This window comes from Benincasa hispida, unplaced genomic scaffold (assembly GCF_027475165.1).
Source record: "Benincasa hispida cultivar pf3 unplaced genomic scaffold, pf3_genome.v1.1 HicScf195, whole genome shotgun sequence".
Taxonomy (NCBI): Eukaryota; Viridiplantae; Streptophyta; class Magnoliopsida; order Cucurbitales; family Cucurbitaceae; genus Benincasa; species Benincasa hispida.
The window spans coordinates 12,501-20,000 of NW_028326267.1; positions in this window are offsets into that span (position 1 = coordinate 12,501).

Genomic DNA, 7,500 nt, shown 5'->3' on the forward strand with positions numbered 1-7,500 from the left:
AGGTGGACGTATCGAACCGAAATAAGATCTCAGATTGACATCTTGATACAGTGATTTACCATAATAATAAATAGAGTCAATGGCGACTCCGCCGTGGGAAGAGCCGCTTCTTTCTTGATAGGGGGGGCTTCTATTCACCAACGCAGACTAAAAGTGCTCTCCGAACCGTGCTGGATAGTCACCCATCACACGGCTCTCAAACCCAACCCGTGGTGGATCCCGGGAGACAAAGTCAAAGCGCTTGATCCTTTGCCCCATACTTTGAGATGCTCCTCCCCGCCGATCAAGCAGCGACGCTACTCGTGATAGGCTGAGTTTGAAGCCGCTATCGTTCGGTTCGAATAAGTCAAGTCCCTTCGGTCGGTTCGCTCAGGTGGTCTTCCCGCTCCGTGGGCTTCCCTAACGTTCAGAGTTGTTCTGGTTTGAGAAAGGAGCACCGGCCGAACGCTCTGAATGAATAAGAAATAGACAGCTCCGGGAATCAATGATTCTTATTCCACCGAGTTGAAGCTAGCAACATGTCGATTACACACCGGAGGTTGGTAAGAACTGAGGGACAATGCCCCCTAACCTAAGTGGGCCTACCAGCAAAGCAACAGGTACTTGATCGGGCGGGGGAGCGGTTTGGTTTCGTGCAACGCCCTCGCAGCAGGAAGAGGGCTGTTGTCATTTGAAAGGAAAAGCCCCTTGTATAGGGTTCCAAACCAGCGCACCCCTAAACAAAAAGCTTTGAAGCCCCAAATTGATAGGATATTTTCAGAAAGAAGCCCCTTCATTATTATTAGTAGTAAGAGTAAGGTTTTCAAAAGGCGTAGACAAGCTACCTTTATGAAAAACCTTTTTGTTTAGGGGTAAGGGGGCGCTAACGAGCAAGAAAAGGCCCCTTCCTATATCGTATCGAGAGATAGGCTCAGGCGCCTTTACTAATATTCTAAAAGAGGGCGGGCGGCCCCTCTCCCTCTCGGTCGAGCTGCTTCGCCCCTCTTTCCTTTTTTGTTATTGAAAACGGGGCAACTTTCTCGCTTGTTGCTTTAAGGGTTCGACAGTGAATTTCTTCTTCCATTCTATCATTTGTTTGACAGCTTAAACTAGGCTCCATTTTTGATAGGTTTTCGGTCTTAATCAAGATAGGTCAGGGGCGCGTCGGAACGGTCGGTGGCTGCTTAGTCTCATCCGAGAGTCTAATCTCTTTGTACTGTTTTTTTTTTTTCTTTGAAAAAAAAAAGAAAGAAGGGGGTCGATTTAGGCTCCTTCCCTTCCACTGCATAGCTGCGCTAGCAGGTACTACGAGCCCTCTGTCCCACGCATCTAACCCGCTCGCGTGGTTCACCGGTTCCACCGAAAACTCTCATTTGTTGAAGGGGAGCATAGTGCGCTTTAGGCACCGAGCGAGAAACGTCTCTTCTTTCGTTTCGGTTTATTTTATTCACTGATCTGAAACTTAGCACTTGTTTTCTTATTGATTCCAGGGGCGGCGGCGTTCTTGAATGAAGTCGAGACGAACCGAATTAGCACTTCTCAGATCAGGCTAGGCCTCTCCAGCGGAGCTGGGCGCCGGGGCCCTGGATGCGCTAGCGATCAGCACATAGGGGGGTGGTTGCCCGGGTTTCTCGGCCTGGTATCCTGCACCTCGCGTTCATGATATCTACATTCAACTGTGCCCCGGAGACACGGTCGAAGCACGCCCAGTGTGCTTCTTTCACGACATGCTCTGGTCCCGGGTGTCTTCCAGTGGTCTTCTAGCGTTAGAAGAAGTCGTGTCCGTCCTGGACATCCGCAATGTCCTCCCACGCTTTTTTGATTTTCAATATAGGACAAACTGAAGGAAAAGACTGACCCATTCGGTGACTTTCGCGGTCGCCCTCACTGAACCGACTTGAATCTGAACTACGATTCAGATCAAGTCTTACCGAAATCGGATTTCCTTTTCGTGCCATATGCGCTTAGACTTGACTTTATCCCCCTTTTTTTCCCGGTCCAATATTTGTTCTCGAAAGTCTTCGTTTCCGTGTCGAAGCAAACTCTCCAAATTTATGACCAACCCTTCCTTCAGTGATCTTACAACGAACAGAAGTTTTTCCATTGTAAATTCGTACGGAGCTATCAACGAATTCCGGCAAAATCGAAGATCTACGTGACCAAATTTTCCTGTTCAAAAGAGGATCTCTCTTCTTCTTCATTCTCAACAGGAATGCATCAACAAAACTGCCCTTCCATATAGATCGTCGTGGCATGAACTCAGAATTTCTTCGATTCCGCCCCTCTTCCTTCCCCCAACCCAACTAAGGGGAAGCACCTACTCTTATAAAAGCTAGAATGTTGAAGAGGATTGTTTACGCGCACAGCAGAGAAAGACTTATGCTAAAATACATAGGCAAAAGACAGATAGGCATAGTGCGATGTTCAGAACACGAGAAAAAAAGAGATATCTAAAGCAGTTCCTCTTCCTGCTGCGCTTTATCGCCGCTCCGGGCTGTACTTCAAGCTTTTCCTTCAAGCAGTCTCTCAGGGTCAGGGATAGTCTCAGTACCTTTTTTGAAAAGCCTCGTTCTCTCTATTTGAGCTAGTTGCCTTTTTACAGTGGAGGTTAGAATAGCTGCCATAAAGAGCTCAAGAGACTCGGATTAGTTCAAACGCTCGGGACCAAGGGGCGTAGCAGCTATTTCACCGGGAGTGAATCTAGCTAGGGCTATTTTCCACTAATAAGAATCTCCTGACCCCTATGACGTCTAGTAAGGATCGGAGATTGTCTAAATGGTAATAAGGAAGTGGCTCCCGTCCTCTCATATCATATAAAAGAGAAAGCTGTTCTGCTTGTTCTCTCTTTTCCCGAGTCATTACATTCAAATCGTTATTTTCAATCAAGTTGGTCGTCGTCACACCACTCGCTGATGCGGATCTGGGAGGCTGGGTCGTCCCGCATTGAATACGAATAAGCTCTTCTTTCATTCCTCTTGTTCAAATGCTTTCCCTTGGCTTCGGTGCCAGCTAGGACTGGTAGCATGGTCTTCTCTTAGGCTTTCTCTTGGTGGAGGAATGGGAGCTGCACGTTAGCACTTGACTTTCTGACTTTTCCGGCATAAGAGGTCTTGTCTCTTTACTGTTTTAGCGGAATAAGCAGTCTTGGTGCTTTGGGCGTGGCACTAGTCTGACTGTGCTTTCCTAGCCTTTGGCTATTCTTGATCTGATCTTGCCAGGAAGAAGGGCATCCAACAGCCTACAGACAGAGTGATGGTGATGCTTCTGTCATATATTATGATAGTCTATTTTTTCATTTTTGAGGAATCCGTATAAATAGACTGTTTGGCTTAGTGTTCGTATCAAACTCTAAAAAGAGGTTGTTTTCTTGCAATTGAATCAAAAGGAACTGTTCTTACCTCAAAGGGAGTGCAGCCAGCCTATCCATCAGAACATAATATAGGAAAGTCTTCCCTCTCGGTCGAGCTGCTTTGCTCCTTCTCCTATACCTGGCTGCTTCTCGCTCACCAAAGCTACGGATCGGTAAGAAGACTAGCTTAGCTTTCCCTTTGTCCGCTCCTTAAGCAAGATCCCCCATAAAGAAAAGAGTCCGAGTGTTGCCTAGTGATATCTAGGATTGCAGCGAAAACCTTGCTTGTTGCAGGGAATCGGTCGGGAGTTGCTGATCCTGCGGCTAAGAAAGGGATGTGCTTGCGTCCTCATCAACAGGAACGTAAGAAGACTCAGAGTTGTTATTCCGCGAAGTCTTCCACATCGATTGGTTGGGTTGGCAATGAATGGTAGCTAAATGTGAACGAGTCTGCTAAACTCAAATAGGAAATTTCGATGCACTAAGAAGAGTTTTTTTGGAAAAAGAGTTGATGAACCTTCCGCCTCTCGAGGTCTACACTATGGTTCCCTGATGAGGGCTAGCACAACGAAAGACAACCATGAGGTAAAGAGTCTACGATCTACTATCCCTTGTGCACGGTAGATAGCTATGAATTTGTTCTTCATTGAGTTTTCCTTCGTCTTTCAGGCCTTTTCCTAGCCACTCAAACTTTTGAAAGTCGAAAACCCATCTTTCATTGTAAAGTAATGCCTGCACTCCTCCATTGATGATATCTCGTCAGTCCCTGATCTCCTCCGGTGGCCTTACTTTGCTTTCAGGTCAAAAAACGAATCTAGCTTTCGCTTGGACTCCAACATTCATATAAGACGAATTGCATGTGTTAAGCGTTTGAATAGCTGTCTTGGTATTCTTTTTTTGAGAAGTAGAAATGGTTAGCCAAAGACTTCCGTCAATGAACATGAGAAAGAAGCATCTCTTTTCTAAGATTAATATGAGGCCTGCAGAGAAGTCTGACTTCTATTACCTCATTTATATAATAGTGCTCACTGTCCTCCCTCGCATGGCTCTGATTCGCTTTTTCTTCAAAAGCTTTAGGAAAGGAATTTAGAAAGCTCCAGGTCCAGATGGTAAACTCTTTTATCAGAGGAGAGAGTCAGCAAAAACCTATGAAAAGATGCTAGAATTAGCATGTTGAGCTGTCTCAACTGGATCAATAGCTTTGTTTTCCACCAGAAACTAATCTTCCCTGGTCTAAGGCAACACAACAGGAACAGGATGTGAGGCTTCGCCGAATGTGATTGTTATTTTTCTATATATAGCTGAAATAAACCTTCTTTTGAGAGGGAGAAAAAGTCCAACATTTACCTTCCCGCCGAGTAAGAAAATTGGCTTCCTTTGTCTCACGCAGGAAAGCATGAACTCTAGTTAGTCTGATGCGTAGAAGCATCTTATGACAATCTTCTTCCGATAATTGAATCTGGAAGAGAGCTCCTCCCCCTCGGTAAAGCACTCTCTTATCTTCTTAGTGGCAGTATGCTTGGAGGCATTCCTGTTGAATACCCCCGCATTCAGGTGATACCCACCTTCACTATGTGGTTCCTTTGCCACTAGAACGGCCCGGCTGTCGAATAGTTGCCTAAGCCGGTCTCTCACCAACTCCTTCTTTGCGGTAGGTCTTCTATCCGCATGAGTTAGCGTAACAAGAATGAATTTCTTGATTGTGGTGCCCCTTCTTTCCATGGGTCCTTCCTTCATTTGTCTGTGCTCCATCTCTACCAATGATGAAATCAAAATGAGGTTTGTCCCTCCTGCGTCTGCTTGCTACTCCCGCTTTCTCTTCCTTGATCGTAGTTGGTCCTGCTTTCTCTTGCTGCTCAAGATGGTCGATTGCTGCTGTCGGCTACCTATGCCTGCCCGCTTCTTGCTTGACCATCTCTCTACGCTCTTTCGAATTCCTATTTTCATCCTTCATCCCATTAGAATCCAACAGAAAATGTTCGAAGAATCAGCTGCCTCTCCTCTTCTGGACTCTTCTCTGACATCACAAGTGTATATCATCAGATTGTCCGGTCTCTCCCTATGGCTAAGAAGCTAGACCCAATAAGAAGCCCTTAGATGCTGCCATCTCTTTCTTTGTAGATGTAGATTTCCTTCCTGTGTTCTTAGTTGCATTGCATAAGGACTAACCGCTTTCTTGTTTGTGATTGCCTTTACTAAGTACACTAGATTCATTCCTTTTGCTCTCGAGATCCTAATGCCAACTGCAAGATAACATCAGAAGCGTCAATGCATCGTCGAATAGGTGGCAGCAGCTCTCTATGTACTTGTAGTTGAGTAAGGACTGTAAGCTTCAAGTCCCTTCTTACTTATCTTCTTTTTTAGAACCGTCGAAGAACATTTGCCAATCATGAGGAGTTTCGTCTTCTTCTTCGCCTACCGCTAATAGAATAGCTTCGTCCGGGAAATGCGTCCCCTTACTAATCAAATCAAGCTCATAGTCAGGCACGGGATGATCCGTAGGTGGTCTGCTATTGCCTGCCCCTTTCCTTACTAGGGCTTCCCGTTGCTTTTACAGAACTCTGAGAGTCACATCTGCCACCTTGCTGGCCCATGAAGGCTGGCTTTTCAAAGAGATACTTCAGCGGGTCCATCCTTGCAATCAGCATGGTCGTATAGTTCAACATGTAGTGGCGTAGGCGTTGCGAGGCTCATGGTTGAGCACAACCGCTTTTTTCTAGAACCGTATACCTTGTCTCATAATCAGTGAACTTCTTGCCGATCTCGTATATTGCTCTTTCTTTCCTACCAGTTTCATCGTGCTGACCAAGGACAGACACAACTCATGGATGCTTTCATTACTTACAGATGCATCAGGAGAGGTCGACCAGGCGTTGGCGGTACCAGGATGGGAGGATTGAATAGATATTTCTTCACTTTGTCAAACGCCCTTTGGCAATCCTCCTTCCCTGTGTCTATCTTTTCTTCAAAAGGCGGGGTCTTCTTCCGCCCAAGACTTGTCGATCATGTCATCGACATAGACCCCCATTTCCTTGTTCATCATATCATGAAAGAGCGCAGTCATGGCTCGCAGGTAGGTCGCCCCGGCATTCTTTAGACCAAACGGCATCACCTTGTAACAGAACGTACCCTTCTATCTGATATGGTGATAAACGCCGTTTTCTCTCTGTCTTCCTCGGCCATCTTGATCTGGTTATATCAAGAGAAAGCAAGCATCCATAAAGGACAGCATCCCATGTCCAGCGGTGTTGTCCACCAGAACATCGATGTGAGGAAGAGGAAAATCTTCTTTTGGGCTTGCCTTAGGCGTCTTTGGACTCACGGAACCTGCTTTCAAATTGAGGGAAAAACCGTTCTCGAAGAAGCGTGACCATCCAGTTGAATCTCGTTACCCTCCCGTGTGGTTATGGGGGCGGGCCTACTTTCCACTTTGTTACTATGGAGCCGGGCGGCAAGCAAGTGAATGTGATCCCGCCCTCCATCAGCCGGTGTGTGTGAGCTTCGCTCCAACTAGCTCTACACCGCCGCCGGCCACTTTCGCTCCTCTACCATATTCATAGATTCATTCTTTGGAAGTTAGGAACGTGACTCGATAGCGCAGGCACAAGACCTTTGAATGCAAACAAAGAATAGCGAGACCGCATATCAAAAGGTTTGGAACCCAAGCTGACCTTATTATTATTCAAAGGGGAAGGTTTGATAAAGGGTAGTAGGTGTAGGTCTTTCCAGCCGGATTCATTAATGCAATGGAACTCAAGAACTTGAAGAACTGGCCTTGGAAGGAAATCTTTATTCAAATCATAATCTTTCAGAAGCTGGCATCGCTAGTTGACTCCTCCTCGTCGACAGCCAGCCAGCAGTTGCCGGACGGGACTTCCTTGCCTTCCGCCTAGCCGCCTTGTCTTATCCCGCCCTTTCGGACTACCTTTCCTTACTTTAGGGCTTGCTTTCCTGCCTTCGGCCTTCAGACGGGATGCTCTAGTTGCTGCTGGCAGCTCTTAGCTGAATGCCTTGCTTTGCCCTACAGCTAGTGGAGACACCGACTAATAAGATTGACGACAGGAGAACACATGTCGTGCTCGAGACAAATTCTGATTTTCTTACTCATCCTTCTCTTCTTTCTAGGCCTGGACTAATGCTTCCTTATGTCCGCCATTAGCTTAAGGCTAGTG